The 21,339-nt window shown below is 45.4% G+C and overlaps 1 pseudogene; it reads right to left on the bottom strand.

Annotated features, from left to right (window-relative positions):
* The window catches only part of LOC111959769 (1-acyl-sn-glycerol-3-phosphate acyltransferase gamma-like), a 28,688-nt pseudogene that overhangs the window by 7,127 nt on the left and 222 nt on the right, over nt 1-21,339 (bottom strand).

The raw sequence follows: 21,339 nt of genomic DNA on the forward strand, positions 1-21,339 counted from the left end.
TAGGCTATCTCCAACCAGACTTCCAAACCATGTATTTTCATTGCAGATCCACACTGATCTCAAAAACAACCTCTCCAGAATCCATATGATGAGAAATACGTTACCAGTGAACGGAACTTTAACCCTGCAAATGGCTCTCTGTAATCTTACAGTTTAGTCTATTTTAGTTAACCTTTATTTAACTAAGCAAGTCAGTTAAGAACAAATTCTTATTTACAATGAAGGCCTACCCCGGCCAAACCCTAACCCAGACGACGCTTGGCCAATTGTGCGCCGCCCTATGCGGAGTCCCAATCACGCCGGTTGTGATACAGCCTGGAATCGAACCAGGGTCTGTAGTGACGCCTTCTAGCACTGAGATGCAGTGCCCTTAGACGCTGTGATACAGCCTGAATCGAACCAGGGTCTGTAGTGACGCCTCTAGCACTGATCATGCATGCCTTAGACCGCTGTGATACAGCCTGGAATCGAACCAGGTCTGTAGTGACGCCTCTAGCACTGAGATGCAGTGCCTTAGACCGCTGTGATACAGCCTGGAATCGAACCAGTGTCTGTAGTGACGCCTCTAGCACTGAGATGCAGTGCCTTAGACGCTGTGATACAGCCTGGAATCGAACCCAGGTCTGTAGTGACGCCTCTAGCACTGAGATGCAGTGCCTTAGACCGCTGCCCACTCGGGAGCCCCCAACTCCCTGTAAGAGTTGAGGTCTCTCTGTACCTTACAAGTGTAGCTGATGTAACAGAAGCCTGATACTACATCTGCTATTTAATGATGGTCTCCAGGACATGAGTCAGAGTCATGCTTTTCACCGCAGCTTTTCTGTGACCTCACTGCCCTCTCGCCACCCTTTCTCTCCCTCTCTCTTCCTCCGCCCTCTTTACCCATGGTGTTGGTTAGGACAGGACATGACTACCCCAGCAGCTTTACCCATGGTGTGTTAGGCTTAGGACAGGACTACCCAGCAGCATTACCCATGTGTGTTGGTTAGACAGGACATGACACCCGGCAGCATTACCATGTGTGTTGGTTAGGACAGGACTACCCCAGCAGCATTACCCATGTGTGTTGGTAGGACAGGACATGACTACCCGGCAGCATTACCCATGTGTGTTGGTTAGGACAGGACATGACTACCCCAGCAGCATTACCCATGTGTGTTGGTTAGGACATGACATGACTACCCAGCAGCATTACCTATGTGTGTTGGTTAGGACAGGACATGACTACCCCAGCAGCATTACCCATGTGTGTTGGGTTAGGTTAGGACATGACTACCCAGCAGCACAAGACTCTCAGCTGAGTTAAGCAGTCCATTATCGCTCTCTATGATAAATACCAATGTGCTTGGAACCAGCTGCCAACGAGGCTAACAGTAGCATCGATGGGCTTCCATTTTAAACAGGATCCAGCTAATAACCACAGGGTCGTATTCTATTTGATCCGTACCCACCTGATTCTCATATCTGCCATGTATTTTCTTAGCCGTTGATGATGCCCAGCAGAGGGGGGGGACTTGGTGGTCTTTAAAGTTCAGTGTGACAATCATACACAGCAGACACTTAAAAACAGAAGATGACAGCACACAATACAGAAAATCAGTTGTGTGTGTAGGGTTCTCCCCAGGATGTTTTTAAAAGGTGTACGGCGTTTTTGAACGCTGTAACTGACATTTTCTGCAATCTAGAGCAAAACAACAACCTATTAGGGTATGGAGCCTGGCCTTAAATATACAAAATGTATCAATATGTACAAGCGGCGCGGCCAGACATCACAGGTTGGCGCGGCACAACATCACAGGTGGCGCGCGCCAGCATCACAAGGTGGCGCGCGGCCAGTCATCACAAGGCGCGCGCGCATGCATCACAAGGCGGCAGGCGGCCCCGGGTCAGGGGGGCGGCCGGGGGGCGCCAGACATCACCAAGGCTGGCGCGGCCCAGGTTCATTCACCAAGGTGGCCGCGGCCCACACCAAGGTGCTTTCCAGTCTTTTCACAATCAGGGTTTTGGCGGCGGCCAAAGGTTTCATCACAAGGGTGGCCACAGTAAGCCGGCGCGGCCAGACATCACAACGGCGGCCCGCGGCCAGTCATCACCAGGCCCGGCGCGGCCAGTCATTCACAGGCGGCGCGCGCCAAGACATCACAAGGCGCGCGCGGCCAGTCATCACGGCGCGGGTCATCACAGGCTGGCGCGGCAGATCATCACAACGCGTGCGGCGCGGCCAGACATCACAAAGCGCGGCGCGCCAGACATCACAAGGCGCGCCAAGCTCACAGTGGCGCATCAAACGCGTGGCGCGGCCGACGTCATCACAAGTGGCGCGCAGCAGTCATCACAAAGGTGGCGCGCGCCGCCCGTCTTCCATTCTTTGGGAAACCCTGGTAGTGTGTATGTGTGTGTGCGCTTGAATGCATCGCCCCACCTGTGCCCTTGAGGGCCATTTGGGAGTGCGGTGGTGAAGCCTTTAGGTTCTGGGGCAGCAGCGTGTCGTATTTGAGCTTGGGCTAGGCCTTTACTCTCTGCCACTTCCATACGATCTGCCGTGACTTCTTCTCTGTTGAAGCGACGGTGTACCTTGCCAGCGTAAAGCAGCGAACTACTCAGAGAGAGAGACAGCAGAAAGAAACAAAAGAGAAAGCGAGACACATGAGCTTAAAAGAAACACCCTAAGACAAAGCAAAGTTAAACAAATAACAAACAGACAGACAGACGCACAAAACAGGTAGACACACTCTGAAAGTCTCCTTCATCTCGCCATCAAACACGTCGCGATATGGCCTTATTCTTAGAATCCAGCAGGCACGAGTTGCCTCCTTCTCATCTCTGGTCCCTATCAAAAACTCCCAGCAGGCGTCAGGGTGAGTTGTGGAGCCTCCTCTCATCTCTGTCCCTATCAAACTCCCCAGCAGGGTCAGCGTGAGTTGTGGCCTCCTCTCATCTCTGTCCCTATCAAACTCCCCAGCAGGGTCAGGGTGAGTTGTGGCCTCCTCTCATCTCTGTCCCTATCAAACTCCCCAGCAGGGCCTTGGGTTACAGATCAAGTGKARCTCCAGGAAATTATACTCTAAATAAAGTCCTCATCTTATCTCAATCTCCATGGGGGCTGTGCTTTGGCAAAGTGGGTGGGGTTATATTCTGCCTGTATGGCCCTGTCCGGGGGTATCGTCGGACGGGGCCACAGTGTCTCCCGACCCCTCCGGTCTTAGCCTCCAGTATTTACGCTGCTATAGTTTGTGTCGGTGTCCTGTGTGAATTTAAGTATGCTCTCTCTCTTTTTATCTCTCTCTCTCTCAGAGGACCTGAGCCCTAGGACCATGCCTCAGGACTACCTGGCCTGATGACTCCTTGCGGTCCCCAGTCCACCTGGTTGTGCTGCTGCTCCAGTTTCAACTGTTCTGCCTGCGGCTATGGAACCCTGACGTTCTCACCGGACGTGCTAACTTGTCCCAGACCTGCTGTTTTCAACTCTCTAGAGACAGCAGGTGCTGTAGAGATACTCTGAATGATCGGCTATGAAAAGCCAACTGACATTTACTCCTGAGGTGCTGACCTATTGCACCCTCTACAACCACAGTGATTATTATTATTTGACCCTGCTGGTCATCTATGAACATTTGAACATCTTGGCCATGTTCTGTTATAATCTCCACCTGGCACAGCCAGAATAGGACTGAAAACCACTCATAGTCTGGTTCCTCCCTAGGTTTCTTCCTTTCTAGGGAGTTTTTCCCAGCCACCGTGCTTCTACACCTGCATTGCTTGCTGTTTGGGGTTTTAGGCTGAGTTTCTATACAGCACTTTGTGACATCAGCTGATGTAAGGGCTTTATAAATAAATTTGAATTTAGAGTGGGCACAGCATTAACAGACCCAAGGTCTTCCATTAGAGTGGGCACAGCATTAACAGACCCAAGGTCTTCCAATTTTATGAGTGTGGCCCACAGACATTTAAACAGACGCCAAGGTCTTCCATTTGGGCACAGCATTAACAGACCCAAGGACTCCATTAGAGTGGCACAGCATTAACAGACCCAAGGACTTCCATTAGAGTGGGCACAGCATTAACAGCAACCCAAGGACTTCCATTTAGAGTGGGCACAGCATTAACAGACCCAAGGACTTCCATTTAGAGTGCACAGCATTAACAGACCCAAGGTCTTCCATTAGAGTGGGCACAGCATTAACAGACCCAAGGACTTCCATTTAGAGTGGCACAGCATTAACAGACCAAGGACTCCATTAGAGTGGCACAGCATTAACAGACCCAAGGTCTCCATTTGTGGCACAGCATTACAGACCCAAGGTCTCCATTAGAGTGGGCACAGCATTAACAGACCCAAGGACTTTCATTTAGAGTGGCACAGCATTAACAGACCCAAGGACATCCATTAGAGTGGCACAGCATTAAACAGAAACCCAAGGACTTCCATTTAGAGTGGGCAAAGCAGCATTAAAACAAAGACCCAAGGACTACCATTTAAGAAGGTGGCAACAAGCATAAAAAACAAAACCAAGATAAACCATTTAGAGGTGGGCACAGGGCATTAAAAACAAGAACCCAAGGTCTTCCACTTGACACAGCGTCATCCAGACCAGACGTCCTCAGTTTAGGAACAGGGGAACAGGTTCAAAACTGTTGTTGGCCTAATTTTTCCAAGAAAAACCACAAACCATGTTGGTCCCAAGCAAAGCTGACCTGTCCCCGTGTCAGAGCTGACCTGTCCCCGTGTCAGAGCTGACCTGTCCCCGTGTCAGAGCTGACCTGTCCCCGTGTCAGAGTTGACCTGTCCCCGTGTCAGAGCTGACCTGTCCCCGTGTCAGAGTTGAGTTTGGGGAGGGGTTTCGAGGTGTCACTAAAAATCAGATCAGACCACTTAATTAGCCGAAGCCCTCTGGTAGTTCCCGGTAACCGTTAACGAGCGTCGGACGTGGAATCTTGCAGCCCGGGCGACAGCATGTGTCCAAACCTCTCTAAAGAGGGCCTTTAGGAAGCAGGCCAGAGTCACACTGACCTATATTCCTGTGGTTTCTCGGCCAGTTAAATAGCACCAGAGATACAGTAACCAGACCTGATCTGGACAAGACTGAACTCCTGGACCTAGTCCAATGACTTGTTATAACAGGCTGAAGCCAGGAGCTCAAGGATAAATCCTGTGTGTAGATTCACTGCCGTCTGGGCCTAATGTACAATGTATTTTCAGTGTTTCAAATGGCTGTTAAGAGCCGACTAGGATAGTCGGATAGTGAAAGCCAGGATAGTGAAATGTAGCCCTATAACTAAGGAGCCTGAGTAATCTGGGCCAGGATAGAGAAATATAGCCCTATAACTAAGGAGCCTGAGTAATCTGGGCCAGNAAATGTAGCCCTATAACTAAGGAGCCTGAGTAATCTGGGCCAGGATAGAGAAATATAGCCCTATAACTAAGGAGCCTGAGTAATCTGGGCCAGGACAGTTGAAATGTAGCCCTATAACTAAGGAGCCTGAGTAATCTGGACCATGATAGAGAAATGTAGCCCTATAACTCACATACTCACCCACATAAACTCAGGGTAGTCTCTGAGTCTTTCTAGCCCTCTGAACACAGTCTCTCTGTCCTCCTCCCACTTCCTCTTACAGAACACGATCTCAAGGAAATACCAGGTCCAGCCAATCAGAGGCACCTTCAGCAGCTCGTGTTTGGCCAGCACCTTGGAACTCTGGGTAAACAAACATGGATCATCAGGTCAGAAAAAAGGGAGAGATGTGAAGAACGCTGGTCCACCTCAATGGTCTACAGTAGCGCCCTCAACTACTGTCCTGTTAATCTGCACTGAAAACACAGGACAAGTCAACAGGACAGGCCAATAGAGTGACAGAGAATTGGAGCAAGCCAGTGAGGGTTGGAGATCATTACTGACCCCTAGGACTCCGTATCGCTCACAGATAGTCCAGCCGCACAGGAAGTCAATRTCATAGTTGTGGTTGAGGATGATGATGACGTGTTCCTTGCCGAACTTGTCCACCGTGGCCTGATCTGTGTAGAGGGTGCACTGTGTTCCTGACCACCACTCCAGCAGCATCACCAGCTCTGTACAGGACAACAGGGTCAACARAGTCACATCTATTCACAGCTCTCTGGTCAACTTTACCCCACCAAGATCCTTGTTGGATCGAAACGTTGTCCATAAAAAGGTGCTAGTTGGGAGGTTATTCAGTATGAACTCTGTCACCACTAAATCTACTCCGTCAACATCAGGCCACAACTTGCTTTCTATTACACAGTCTCATACAAACAACTCTACTAGTCAACTGAGTCACAGTTATCAATGTCACAAGATCCATTCTGTTACAAGGTCTCCCGTTGAGGTGTGACAAAAAGACTTCATATTATACACACAACGCATTACGTACTAACGACGTCACACCAGGATCTCACAAATACCTAGTCAAACGCACGCCCGCACACAGAAACACCAGGATCTCACAAATACCTAGTCAAACACAGGCACGCACACACCAGGATCTCACAAATACCTAGTCAAACACACGCCCACACACACCAGGATCTCACAAATACCTAGTCAAACACACACGCCCACACACACCAGGATCTCACAAATACCTAGTCAAACACACACGCCCACACACACCAGGATCTCACAAATACCTAGTCAAACGCACGCCCGCACACACCAGGATCTTACACAGACACAGGACAATTGCAGCGTGGTGACTCACGGCTCCAGAGGGAGTAGGAGAGCCTGGTGTTGATCCTGCGGTACAGCTGCTTGTCGATGGGCCACAGGACGCACGTCAACAGCTGGATGAAGTTGATGAGCAGGCCGCTCACCACGAACACAAAACCCAGGAGGAGCTGCAGAACAAACTGGGTCTTCAGGTAAGCTACCAGACCCATGGCTGCTGCTGCTACTGAGGAGCACTCCTCTCCTCTACACACTACGACAACCTGGGGGAGGAGAGAGGAGAGGGGGGGGTGCAGGAGGAAGGAGAGAGGCAGGGAGGAGAAAGTCGGTAAGATAAAAGGTGTCATGGAGTAAGAATAAATTAAAAAATAACAGAAGGAGAAATTGGTCAAAAAAGAAAAAGCAGAAATGAAGCCCAGGTTGATACATTAGATGTGGTTGTAAAAGCAGAAATGAAGCCCAGGTTGATACATTAGATGTGGTTTAAAAGCAGAAATGAAGCCCAGGTTGATACATTAGATGTGGTTGTAAAAGCAGAAATGAAGCCCAGGTTGATACATTAGATGTGGTTGCTCAGAGAGAAGATTAAAGAAATCCATTTAAAAAAAAGGGAGGATGTGCGTGGTTGGTTCTGAGAGTGATTCGAGAAGACATCAARGTTTCTTTCATTCTTACCAAGCAAGGTGGGTTCTCTTTATAATTCTCCTCTCTCACAGCCCTACACTCAGTATTACAGACCTGAGACAGAGAGACAGAGGTCAATATAAAAAGGCAGAAAAAGTCTACTGTAAACCATACAGTACGGTTGCACAACAGGAAGAGGTAATGAGGAAGCTGGTGTAGCCAACCTCATTACCAACCAGAATCTACTGAACTGGAAGCTATCAGAGACCAGAGGGGAAACATACAGTTTCTCACAATCTTTCTGGCAGAGCATGAGAATGTGCTATACTGTGTGTGTGTGTGACAGAAGAGTATGAGTATAGGTCCATCACAGACTGAAGTGACTGAGTGTTTGACAGACAAGGAGGATTAAATTTTGTGTCACAGCAAATGCATGATTTCAGTGTCTGTCTGTCTGTCTGTCTGTCTGTCTGTCTGTCTGTCTGTCTGTGTGTGTGTGTGTGTGTACAGTGACTATCAGTCTTTGTGATGTAGACCTACGCTCACTCAGACAACATCACACAGCCCTCCAGTCCACCGTGACCTCCCGTGCAGGCTAGCCTGGTCCCAGATCGGTTTGTACTCCCTTGTCATTGCCAAGACAATTCCATTACACAGCTGAGAGCAGAAACAGATCAGGCGTCATGCACTGCAGACAGGATCAACCCTGAATACCAAGAGCTTCCTCTGCACACTCCACCTCTCCTTTTCATTCTATTACATCCCTCCATTCGACTAACTCCTTAACCCCTACTCATCCTCCCCTTCATCCCTCTAATCTCACATTCAACTTTCCATTACCCCTCCATCTCTTCACTTGTCTCTCATCTTTCCCTCCTGTTCTCCGAGGTGTTTAGGTTTGGGTTATAAGACCAGACAATGCCTGGAGGCTGCATGCTCTCATCTCATAGGGGATAGAATGTGACGTAAGGGTGTGTGTATCAGTGAGTATATCAGTGTATCTCTCAGAGAGGAAAAAGTATTTTGTTCCCTCACAGGACAGGACAACCATATCTCAATTTTTCAGGGACAAAAACACCAGCTAGCCAGAGAGGGAGGAAGAGAGACAGAGATTGTGTGATGATATGTATGTCTGTTCGTGTGTAGAATAATTTGACAGAAATAGCAGACGGTCATTCCACCTCAAAAAGCACAAGAAAAAGGACTTGGACACCCACCATCTCAGATTGTTCTGTTAGAAATAGAAAAGATAAAACATTCCTGCAACATTAATTTGTTTAAATATAATTAGATCTCTGAGAAATTAATCTGACTGCACCCAAGTTGGCCATTATATAGAACTGGACAGTCCGTGATCACCCGACATTGTATTTGCTCATGTTTATGTTCTATACTGTTTAATTAAGAAAATAGATATATTACGTATTGATTTTCAGAAGTTTATATTGTATTTTTGAGTATAATATCCAATATCCAATAAATATAGTACCTTGCTAGCGCTGCCTTCAGCTCCTGGCTTCAGCCAAATCAGACTTCTAACTACAGAAATCATTTCAGAACAATCTGAGATGGTGGGTTTGTCATGGCTAGCTGGAATGACATGGAACGACCCCAGAGCCTCTAGATCACAAACACGGTTCCTTCCTCAGTACAAATAAGTTCTAAGAACTGGTTGTCTTCTCACAGCTCTGAGAAGGCCGCAGGTCTACTTCCTGTATTGAACACGGGCTCCCGAGTGGAGCGGTCTAAGGCACTGCATCTCAGTGCTAGAGGCGTCACTGTAGACACCCTGGTTCGATCCCGAGCTGTATCACAACCGGCTGTGATCTGGATTCCCATAGGGCGGCGCACAATTGGCCCAGCGTCATRCGGGTTAGGGGAGGGTTTGGCCGGGGTAGGCCGCCATTGTAAAATAAGTTGTTCTTAACGGACATGCCTAGTTAAATAACAGTAAAAAAAAAAAAAAAAACATCACTGACTGAGTGTGAAGCCAGCTCCATGTTGAGGTTTGTCCACTAGGTCGTGGTGCTATTTGAACATGGGCTGTGGCCTGTAAAGAAATTCAAACAACCAGGGAAGCTCAAGGCTCATTTTCTTGTGGCTTACAAAGGTCTGGAGGGAACTTAAGTGTTACCCTCACAATTGGCTTAGATCACAGGGATAGGCCTAGATACCGTCGAATAGAATGTCTGTCAATGTCTGTACAATAGAATGTCTGTCATTCTAGTAGATCAGGAGGGGACTACTAATTGGTGAATAATGGCACCGGAGGAGGTGGCTGCCGTTTTACGGTCCCCTAACCAATTGTGCTATTGTGTATGTTTTTTCATATTATTTGTAACTTATATTGTTCACAATGTTTCTGCCACCATTTCTTATGACCCGAAAAGAGCTTCTAGATATCAGGACAGCGATTACTCATCTCGTACTGGACAAAGATTTTTTCTTTAACGAGGCAGACAAAGGATTTCCTTCTTTAACGAGGCAGACAAAGGAAATCCCAGAGATTCGCAGGAGAAAGAGACAGAGATATCGGGGACGTAGGTCAGGGTGCCTTGTAAGGATCTGARGGAAAGTGGGTAATCTGCCTCTACCATCAGTCCTATTAGCCAACAGTACAATCATTGGATAACAAAATAGACGAACTATGATCACAAATATCCTACCAAAGGGACATTAAAAACTGTAATATTTTATGTTTCACCAAGTCGTGGCTGAACAACGACATTAATAACATACAGCTTGTGGGGTTTACGCTGCATCGGCAAGGTAGAACAGCCGCCTCCGGTAAGACAAGGGGTGGCGGTCTGTGTATATTTGTAAACAACAGCTAGTGCATGAAATCTAATAGTAAGGAAGTCTCGAGGTTTTGTTTGCCTGAYGTAGAGTATCTCATGATACGCTGTAGACCACACTATTTACCAAGAGAGTTTATCTATATTCTTCGTAGCTGTCAATTTACAACCACAAACCGATGCACTAAGACAGCACTCAGTGAGCTGTATACGGCTATAAGCAAACAGGAAAACGCTCATCCAGAGGGGCCYCTCCTAGTGGCCGTTAACTTTAATGCAGGGAAACTTAAATCAGTTTTATCTKATTTATACCTGCATTAAATGTGCAACCAGAGGAAAAAAACAAACAAACAAAAAACCTCTAGACCACCTTTACTCCACACACAGAGACACCTACAAAGCTCTCCCTTGCCGTCCATTTGGCAAATCTGACCATAATTCTATGCTCCTGATTCCTGCTAACAAATAAAAACTAAAGCAGGAAGCACCAGTGACTCGGTCAATAAAGAAGTGGTCAGATGAAGCAGATGCTAAGCTACAGGACTGTTTTTCTAGCACAGACTGGAATATGTTCAGGGATTCTTCCGATGGCATTGAGGAGTACACCACATCAGTCARTGGCTTCATCAATAAGTGCATCAATACGTCGTCCCCACAATGACTGTACGTACATACCCCAACCAGAAGCCATGGATTACAGGCAACATCCACACTAAGCTAAAGGGTAGAGCTGCCGCTTTCAAGGAGCGGGACTCTAACCTGGAAGCTTAAAATAAATCCCGCTATGCCCTCCGACGAAACATCAAACAAGCAAAGCGTCAATACAGGAATAAGATCGAATCGTACTACACCGGCTCCGACGCTCGTCGGATGTGGCAGYGCTTACAAACTATTACAGATTACAAAAAGGGAAGCACAGCTGAGAGCTGCCCAGTGACATGAGCCAACCAGACCAGCGCTAAAATACTTCTATGCTCACGTCAAGGCAGGTAACACTGAGACATGCATGAGAGCATCAGCTGTTCCGGACGACTGTGTGATCACGCTCTCCACAGCCAATGTGAGTAAGACATTAAAACAAGTCAACATTCACAAGGCCAGATGGATTACCAGGACGTGTGCTCCGACCAACTGGCAAGTGTCTTCACTGACATTTTCAACCTCTCCCTGTCTGAGACTGTAATACCAACATGTTTCAAGTAGACCACCATAGACCCTGTGCCCAATGACACTAAGGTAACCTGCCTAAATGACTACCGACCCGTAGCACTCACGTCTATAGCCATGAAGTGCTTTGAAAGGCTGGTCATGGCTCACATCAACACCATTATCCCAGAAACCCTAGACCCACTCCAATTTGCATGCAGCCCCAACAGATGATGCAATCTCTATTGCACTCCACACTGCCCTTTCCCACCTGGACAAAAGGAACACCTATGTGAGAATGCTATTCATTGACTACAGCTCAGCGTTKAACACCATAGTGCCCTCAAAGCTCATCAATAAGCTAAGGACCCTGGTACTAAACACCTCCCTCTGCAACTGGATCCTGGTCTTCCTGACAGGTCACCCCCAGGTGGTAAGGGTAGGTAACAACACATCCGCCACGCTCATCCTCAACACAGGGATGCCTACTCAGTCCCCTCCTGTACTCCCTGTTCACCCATGACTGCACAGCCAGGCACGACTCCAACACCATCATTAAGTTTGCAGATGACACAAAACCTATTCCCCCTCAGGAGACTGAAAAGATTTGGCATGGGTCCTCAGATCCTTAATTGGTTGCATCACTGCCTGGTATGGCAACTGCTCGGCCTCAGACCACAAGGCACTACAGAGGGTAGTGCGCACGGCCCAGTACATCACTGGGGCCAAGCTTCCTGCAATTCAGGACCTCTATACCTGGCGGTGTCAGAGGAAGGCCCTAAAAGAAATTGTCATACTCCAGCCACCCCAGTCATAGACTGTTCTCTCTGCTACCACACGGCAAGCGGTACTGGAGCGCCAAGTCTAGGTCTAAAAGGCTTCTTAACAGCTTCTACCCCCAAGCCATAATACTCCTGAACATCTAATCAAAAGGGCTACCCAGACCCCTCTTTTACACTGCTGCTACTCTGTTTATTATCTATGCATAGTCACTTTAACTCTACCTACATGTACATATTACCTCAATTACCTTGACTAACCGGTGCACATTGACTCTGTACCGGTACCCCTTGTATATAGCCTCGCTATTGTTATTTTACTGCTGCTTTTTAATCATTTTTTTTACTTCGATTTTCTACGGTGTAAGGTCTACACCGGTTGTATTCGGCGCATGTGAAAAATAACATTTGATTTAGTGTGTCTGCTCTATCCAGAAGTGTCTGCTCGTTATTTAAACCATGGCAATTAAACAACCCAATAGTAAATAGGGGTTCAAAATTCAAATACCTAGTTCAAATACTCCTTAGTGAGCAGCTCACATAGGCTACTGAGTGAGTAGTCCACATACTCCATAGTGGATTGGCTTCTTCACTGATAGTATTCCTAAATACTTTAAATTCCTCATAATGAATTAATAGTAGGCTACATTCACATCAGTAGCCAGCTGGACCTTTGCACTAGGAGGAATCTTGGTACTGGTTCCTCCTCTTCAGACACGAGGTAGCCGAGCCAACCCATTAGGTGACTACCCCGACAGCTGCTGATTAGGGCCGGGACCATGTACTGCAGTATTCCTTAGCATCGTTGCATGGAAACAAAACACAAAGTGTATTTAACTTCTTTAGGAAAACAGCCCTGATGTTGGAAACAAACATTGTTGTCATCCAGAGTCAACATTTATTCATTTTCCAAGCTATAGAACAAAATATTTGACATATAACAGGGTTTTAAAGAACCAAAAGAGTTGCTTTGTGTTTTAATTTTTGCCATGGAAAAAACATCACGATACTGGTATCGTCACAGCCTATCTGAAGATCCCGTCTCGCTCTGGCTGGCCAGACACCATCTGGAACAAACAGAGTTACGACCATGACCCCAGGGGAAGGGAGAGTGGTGGGATACTGTTACAGAGACAGACTATTCTCTCACCCAGTTAAGTCATTGGCCAAGTCTGAAATGATCCCCTAGCCCCAATCCTGAGACGCTTCTAAACCATGTGCTATAGATAATGTCTTCAGAAAGCATACACACCCCTTGACTTTTTCCACATTCTGAAGGGTTACAAAGTTGGTTAGGACTTCACTGTAAGGCCTACTACACCTGTTGTATTTGACGCACATGACAAATAAACTTTGATTTGAAATGGATTTCATTGTAATTGTTTTGTCAACGATCCACACAAATTCTAACATTTGTATATTAAAAAAAAAATGTAGGTATGAAAAACACTAATTTATCTTGATTAGAGCAGTATTCAACCCCCTGAGTGAATACATGCTAAAATCCCCTCACAGCGATTACAGCTGTGAGGTTTTTAGTGCCTTATTGCAAACTGGGTGCATGTTCTGGAATGTTGTTGATCCATCCCGAGTTGTTTTCTTCTATCACAACCATTAAACTATGTTACTGTTTAAAGTCACCATTGGGCTCATGGTGAAATCCCTGAGCGGTTTTCTTCATCTCTGGCAACTGAGTTAGGAAGGATTCCTGTATCTTTGTAGTGACTGAGTGTATTGATACACCATCCAACGTGGAATTAATAACTTCACCGTGCTCAAAGGCATATTCAATGTCTGCTTTTTTTTTACCCATCTATCAATAGGTGCGATGCATTGAAAAGCTCCTTGGTCTTTGTGGTTGAAATTCGCTGCTCGACTGATGGACCTAATTGTATGTGTGGAGTACAGAAATTAGGTAGTCATTCCAAAAAAATCATGTTAAAACACTATTATTGTACAGAGTGAGTCCATGTAACGTATCATGTAAACCTTGTTTAGGACATTTCTACTCCTTTATTTATTTAGGCATGTCATAACAAAGGGGTTGAATACTTATTTACTCACAACATTACAACTTTATATTTTTAATCCATTTGTAAACATAATTCCACTTTGACATTATGGGCTATTGTGTGTAGTCCAGTGCCACATTTAAAAAATATTTTTAATCCATTTAAATTCCGGCTGTAACAACAAAATGTTGAAAAAGGAAAGGGGTGTGCCTACTTTCTGAAGGCACTGTAGCTCCATCATTCATCCTTCGCTCAAGCCATGAAATGACCCTCTCCATCTTCAGAGAATGCATCTTTCAAAGACTTGACCCCTCATGATGTATTGCCTTTTTTTTTGATGCTCGAGGCACTTTGAGATTCTATGAAAAGCTCTATAGAAATGTAAAAAAGAAAAATATTAGTTAGGACTACCTCCACACAACCATCTCATATCTAGGCCTACAGGAAGAGTCGAACCCAGTGGTGTCCAAACATTATGACTGTGTGTGTGTGGGCCAAATTGGAACCTCAGTGGTAAGGTCCAGATGGTCCAGGCAGATCTAGGAGTGGATTTCGTATTGGGCCTCTGTGAGAAACTGCCAGTTAAACCAGTGGGATAAAGAAAGCACGTGGATGGGAGTAGACACAAGACTGGGACCAGGTAGCCAAACAAGTCAATTCCTAGCCACTTTGAGATAGACACCATTTGGGAGGGAATCTCCCCACGTCCCACCAGGTGGAAAATAGAAAGGCATTGGAATTGAGTAATAAATCACCGACATTTAGGGCATTAACCAGAGAGTATCAGAATGAGAGCTGCCTGTGTATCCTTGTAGTCAAAGCTTCCAACTGAGACCAAAGGACAAGGCTATGTGTTTTGAGGTAAGAGAAAGTAAAGAGCACGTTCACACACGTTCACACACACTTCAGATGTGACCACTGGATCAATTTATTTTCCAACTCACTGCAATAAATACTGGAAGAAAATGCTTCCGGTGTGCATTTGTGCACTTACAGTGAAAAAATAATAAATAAAATTGGATTACCTGAAAGAATCCACCCCCTTTGACATCCTCAAAAGGACCATATGATCACATAGTTGCCATGGCAACAGACCCAGGTGTAACACACTAGGGTTATGGGTATTATACGTGATCTTTCTGCATCTTTAGCTTCCAGTTTCTCTTTACCTCGCGCTTTCTTTCCCTCTCTCCATCAGTCTGTCTTTCAAGTCAACCAGGGCTGAAAGGGCACAATGTAACACACCTTGATCCAGGATCATCTGCAGGACCAGGGTTGGTTATCACTGCCTCAGGAGTACAGCCCTCAAAGTAATAACATGTCTATATAAAGGGGTACCAGTACTGAGTCAATGTGCAGGGGTACGAGGTAATAACATGGCTATAAACAGGGGTACGAGGTAATTGAGGTAGATATGTACAGTGCCGTCAGAAAGAGTCTGTTCTTTTGCCTTAATTTATCGTTTTTATTAGACAATCTGAGATATGGCTTTTTCTTTGCAACTCTGCCTAGAAGGCCAGCATCCCGGAGTCGCCTCTTCACTGTTGATGTTAAGACTGGTGTTTTGCGGGTACTATTTAATGAAGCWGACAGTTGAGGACTTGTGAGGCGTCTGTTTCTCAAACTAGACACTAATGTACTTGTCCTCTTGCTCAGTTGTGCACTGGGGCCTCCCACTCCTCTTTCTATTCTGGTTAGYGCCAGTTTGTGCTGTTCTGTGAAGGGAGTAGTACACAGCATTGTACGGGATCTTCAGTTTCTTTGCAATTTCTCTCATGGAATAGCCTTCATTTATAAAAACAAGAATAGACTGACGAGTTTCAGAAGAAAGTCCTTTGTTTCTGGCCATTTTGAGCCRGTAATCGAACCCACAAATTACTGATGRTCCAGATACTCAACTAGTCTAAAGAAGGCCCGTTTCATTGCTTCTTTAATCAGAACAACCGTTTTCAGCTGTGCTAACATAATTGCAAAGGGTTTTCTAATGCTAAATTAGCCTTTTAAAATTATAAACTTGGATTAGCTAACACAACGTGTCATTGGAGTGATGGTTGCTGATAATGGGTCTCTGTACGCCTATGTAGATGTTCAATTTTTTTATTTGCCGTTTCCAGCTACAATAGTCATTTACAACATTAACAATGTCTACACTCTATTTCTGATCAATTTGATGTTATTTTAAACTCGACAAAAAAAGTGATTTTCTTTCAAAAACAAGGACATTGCAAAGTGATCCCATACTTTTGAATGGTAGTGTAGGTAGGGATAAACTGACTAGGCAACAGGATAGATAATAAACAGTACCATCAGCGTATGTGATGAGTCAAAAGTGGGGCAATGCAAATGGTTAACTATTTAACTAAATAGCTACCCGGACTATTTAGCAGTAGAAGCTGTTCAGGGTCCTGTTGGTTCCAGACTTGAGAGGGAAGAGGTGTTGTCGTGACCTTCTTCYCGACTGTGTTGGTGTGTGTGGACCATGTTAATTCCTTAGTGATGTGGACCCAGAGAAACTTCAAGCTCTCGACCTACTCCACTACAGTCAATGTGGATGGGAGTGTGCTCGTCCTGTAGTCCACAATCAGCTCCTTTGTCTTGCTGACATTGAGGGAGAGGTTTTTGTCCTGGCACCACTGCCAGGTCACTGACCTCCTCCATACAGGCTGTCTCATAGTCATTGGTGATCATGTCTACCCCCATCGAGTAGTCAGAAAACAATGGTGGTGTTGGAGTTGCGCYCGATCACACAGTTGTGGGTGAACAGAGGGGGGGCCCCACCCCGTGTTGAGGGTCAGCGTGGCGGATGTGTTGTTGCCTACCCTCACCACCTGGGAGCGGCCCGTCAGGAAGTCCAGGATCCAGTTGCAGAGGGAGGTGTTCTGTCCCAGGGACCCGAGCTTGGAGTTGCCTTGGTCTACCCCCAGTCACTCTCCAGTGACCATTCATTCACTTCTCAAGGGTAATGGGATTAAGCCTGGTCTTACTATGACAAGGCTAAAGTGGAAACGTTCGACTAATTAAACATCCCCTCAATGTTACTTGACTCCGTGCCAAGCCCTTCTCAGTGCTACCATGACTTGTTCAGCGTGTAACACACCTTGCAATCACAGAAATATAGCCTGAAGGCTGTAGTTTCAGTCAAAGGAGAAGTTTACCCAATATCCAGAAACGACCAAGTGACTCCATACATTGAAACTAGTTCAGTGGAGTTGGCACTCCCCTCCTTGCTGGGTGCAGGCTTCTGCTCCGCTGCCAGTGAACTCACGATTCAGAAATCTGTTAAGTGTGGACAAATTAGTTGTTTTATTGAAAGCGTAAAGCCGAAATTAGGTACTTTTGTCAAAAGTACTATCAGTGTTGAGTCAGGAAATAGGTACCTTTCCACCTAAAACATTTGATTATTTTTTATCGTTGTTTTATTTTCCTGACTGCCATGTGTGCCCTTGTGGGGGAGACTGCCATGTGTGCCCTTGTGGGGGAGACTGCCATGTGTGCCCTTGTGGGGGAGACTGCCATGTGTGCCCTTGTGGGGGAGACTGCCATGTGTGCCCTTGTGGGGGAGACTGCCATGTGTGCCCTTGTGGGGGAGACTGCCATGTCAAAAACATCACGTTATGCCCGTAGATGATGCTTGATGTCTCAGATGTAAGTGGGGTGAGAATGAGCATATGAACAAGATATGTAATCTAAAATTATGGGGACAGAAAATCGAAGGTTGCTAAGATACCGCTGTTGCTACTGTACAGCTGTTGCTACATGTCCAAATGAAAAAAATATGTCAACTACTGTCTAATAATAAAAAACAAAAACATATGATTTACAAAAAAACATTGTTGTACAACAAATGTTACTAATAGGCTAGCCCATTCATGGACTAAAGGAGTCTAACGTTAGTCCTTACTGTCCAAGGACCTTACATGTTCTGTTTAGAGGTGAATTGGCTCTGGATGCCAAAACAGCCAAATGCTCCATCTAAACATGAATCGATTCTGGTTCTAGAAACATAAAACCCTCTCCTTTCGTATCACATCAAAATAATTTCACAAGTACAAAATAGACACTTGTGGAATATAGTTTCAGTTTCAGCCAGCAGTATTTTTCAGTGACAACACGTTTGTGGCGTCTGTCTTCCGTTCACACAGGTGCTCGGAGTCGCAGATAGCTAATCAGCACAGGTATTCCACTGTCTTCAGTCAGTTTTCCTTAAACATGTTGGCTCATTTATCAGAACATTTTGCCATATGTATGTAGTTTAACAAGTGGTTTATTTTGCTCCTCACTCAGTCGCTTAGTAGCCCAGGCCTACTCCCAACCCAAAGCCTGTGATTTATTTTTATTTTTTTTGCTCGCTCGGCGTGTTGGTAACTCCAAAAGCCCTTGAAGGTTGTGAAAAATGAACACGAGAATCAAATGCTTTCGAAAATAGGATTGCTATTAATTTCTATCAGTATTAAGATAAGACCCATCCCTCACAAAGTGAGAGGGTAGGAATGAAATGAAACATCCATCAAAAGCATCAGCTTGGCCTCTGTTTTAGAATATCACTTTTTGACATGACAGCGATTCCACACGTTCCCGTGACAATTACATGGGAAAAATATTATTTGAATTTTATTCTGTTATATTCTTACTATAAAATAAATGTGTGATGACTGATTGGGGTAGGTGTGTCTTGTCTGTTTAACAAAATAACTTCATTTGGATGTAACATAATTCAACTCAAAATATGCTAGGCCTGTTTTAAACGGGGTCATGTCAAAGCAGCTCTTCTCCTCCACCGGTTCCCCATAAGGTTGTGTGCTCTCTCCTCTCCTGTACATACTAATGAACTGTCCGTAGCCAAAAATGAAAAGGGCACATCAAGTTAGTTGATGACTGTCATTGTCAGTCTACTACAGTAATGGAGAGTCTGAGCATGGGCCTGTGGTAGATGACTGTCATGGGGGAGCATGGGCCTGTCATGTGGTAGATGACTGTGTCATGGGGGAGCATGGGCCTGTGGTAGATGACTGTGTCATGGGGGAGCATGGCCTGTGGTAGATGACTGTGTCATGGGGAGCATGGGCCTGTGGTAGGACTGTGCATGGGGGAGCATGGGCCTGTGGTAGATGACTGTGTCCTGTGGTAGATGACTGTGTCATGGGGGAGCATGGGCCTGTGGTAGATGACTGTGTCATGGGGGAGCATGGGCCTGTGGTAGATGACTGTGTCATGGGGAGCATGGGCCTGTGGTAGATGACTGTGTCACGGGGGAGCATGGCCTGTGGTAGATGACTGTGTCATGGGGAGCATGGGCCTGTGGTAGATGACTGTGTATGGGGAGCATGGGCTGTGGTAGATGACTGTATGGGGGAGCATGGGCCTGTGGTAGATGACTGTGTCATGGGGGAGCATGGGCCTGTGGTAGATGACTGTCATGGGGGAGCATGGGCCTGTGGTAGATGACTGTCATGGGGAGCATGGGCCTGTGGTAGATGACTGTGTCATGGGGGAGCATGGGCCTGTGGTAGATGACTGTGTCACGGGGAGCATGGGCCTGTGGTAGATGACTGTGTCATGGTGTGAGAACGCTTCCTCCATCTGAATGTCCCAAACTAAAAGACATGGCCAATGACTTTAGAAGGCAGCCACATGTTGCACTCCTCCCCTCAGGTCATTGGTTTAGACTTCCCAAAGTCAAGAGCAACAGATACAGGATCACTTTTATCCCACAGGCCATACATTTTCTGAATCTGCACATGAAATGTCTATTTATTGCTGCAATTTTGCAGACTGATTAATCATTTTTTAATCGATCTCATTGTTTCATGTTATATGTATATCGGTTGTATGGTTGTCACCCAATTGGGACAATTACGTAAGATAACATAAGATGGTGCTGACAGAGAGGGCTGCCTTGCTTCTTCTAGTCCTTATGAAAAAGTTTTTTAAACAAGCATTTCGCTACACTTGCAATAACATCTGCTAACCATGTGTATGTGARCAATAAAATTAGACTTGATTTAAAGATAACTTAAGTGCCTTGCTCAAGGGCAGAACGGACAATTTTCCCACCTTGGGATTCAAACAAGCAACCTTTCGGTTAGAGCATTGGGACATTAACCGTAAGGTTCCTTGTTTGAATCCCGAGCTGGCTAGGCTACCTGCCGCCGCTGTTACGTTATGTATTGTATGTCTTTGTTCTCCCCAACAAAAAAAAAGATGGGGGGAAAAAACAAGCTGAATTGTTTGAAATTAACATTTACATCTTAATAAAAACGAAAATACATTTTATTATTCTTAATGTTTATTTATCGTTATTTTATTTAACCAGGCAAGTCAGTTAAGAACAAATTCGTATATGCAATGATGGCCTACCTTCTTAGCAACCTAACAAACAAAAAATGAATAATGTATTTATTTTTGATGGTGTATATTAAATGGATTTACTAAAATAAAACCCACCCACATCTGCACAACACTATTACCACTCAGCAGCACCTGACATTCTGGCATGTGTATGCGGGCAAAAATGGGCCTATTTTTAAGGGTATCGTAAACAATGGCCACATAAAAAATAAATAAATCCTATGTGAAAACAGTATGAGAGTCACGATCAAGGGCTACAACTACCAATAAAACTAATAAAACGAAGTACCTTAAATATTTACATAGTTACGAATATATCCATCCACATGGGGATGTTTCTAATAGTTAAAACACAAACTGAATGTTCTTAGTTAAACATTTAAAAAAGTGCTTTCTTAAATTCACTCCAGGAGATTCCTTTTACTGGTGCAATAGAATAAAAGGGATTTTACACCGTTCAGAACCGCAAAGGCACGCAGGAGAGTTTGCACTAAAGTAACCCCGAGGTGGTACGACAACGTACGCATGCCAAGTCAGCGCAACTGACACCGAAGAACACATGCCGTGTCACCGGAACCAAGAGAGTGTACCAGGAATTGCATATTATTTTAGCACAAAGATGTTTGTGATATTCAGTTTGCGAATTCTTCATCAATACACTTCGCACATAATAACKTTAGTTGCATAGCAAGCTTGAAACTCACTAGCTAGACGATTGCTCAGCAAACGTAACTACAAACATCAAATCATGATGCATGAGGAGACCAATCTAGTTAACTAGTTATACGTCTAGGAAACGAATACGAGATGGTATTGCTGTAGCATGGAAGGTATACAACTTCACAATAAATGTTTTTCTTCTAGCTATATAGCGTTAGCTAGCTACCCAACAGCAAGACAACGCTAGCTAACGTTAATTTTAACCCTTGCTGTAATACGGCGTGAAACGCTA

The sequence above is a fragment of the Salvelinus sp. IW2-2015 genome, linkage group LG36 (genome assembly GCF_002910315.2).
Source record: "Salvelinus sp. IW2-2015 linkage group LG36, ASM291031v2, whole genome shotgun sequence".
Lineage (NCBI taxonomy): Eukaryota > Metazoa > Chordata > Actinopteri > Salmoniformes > Salmonidae > Salvelinus > Salvelinus sp. IW2-2015.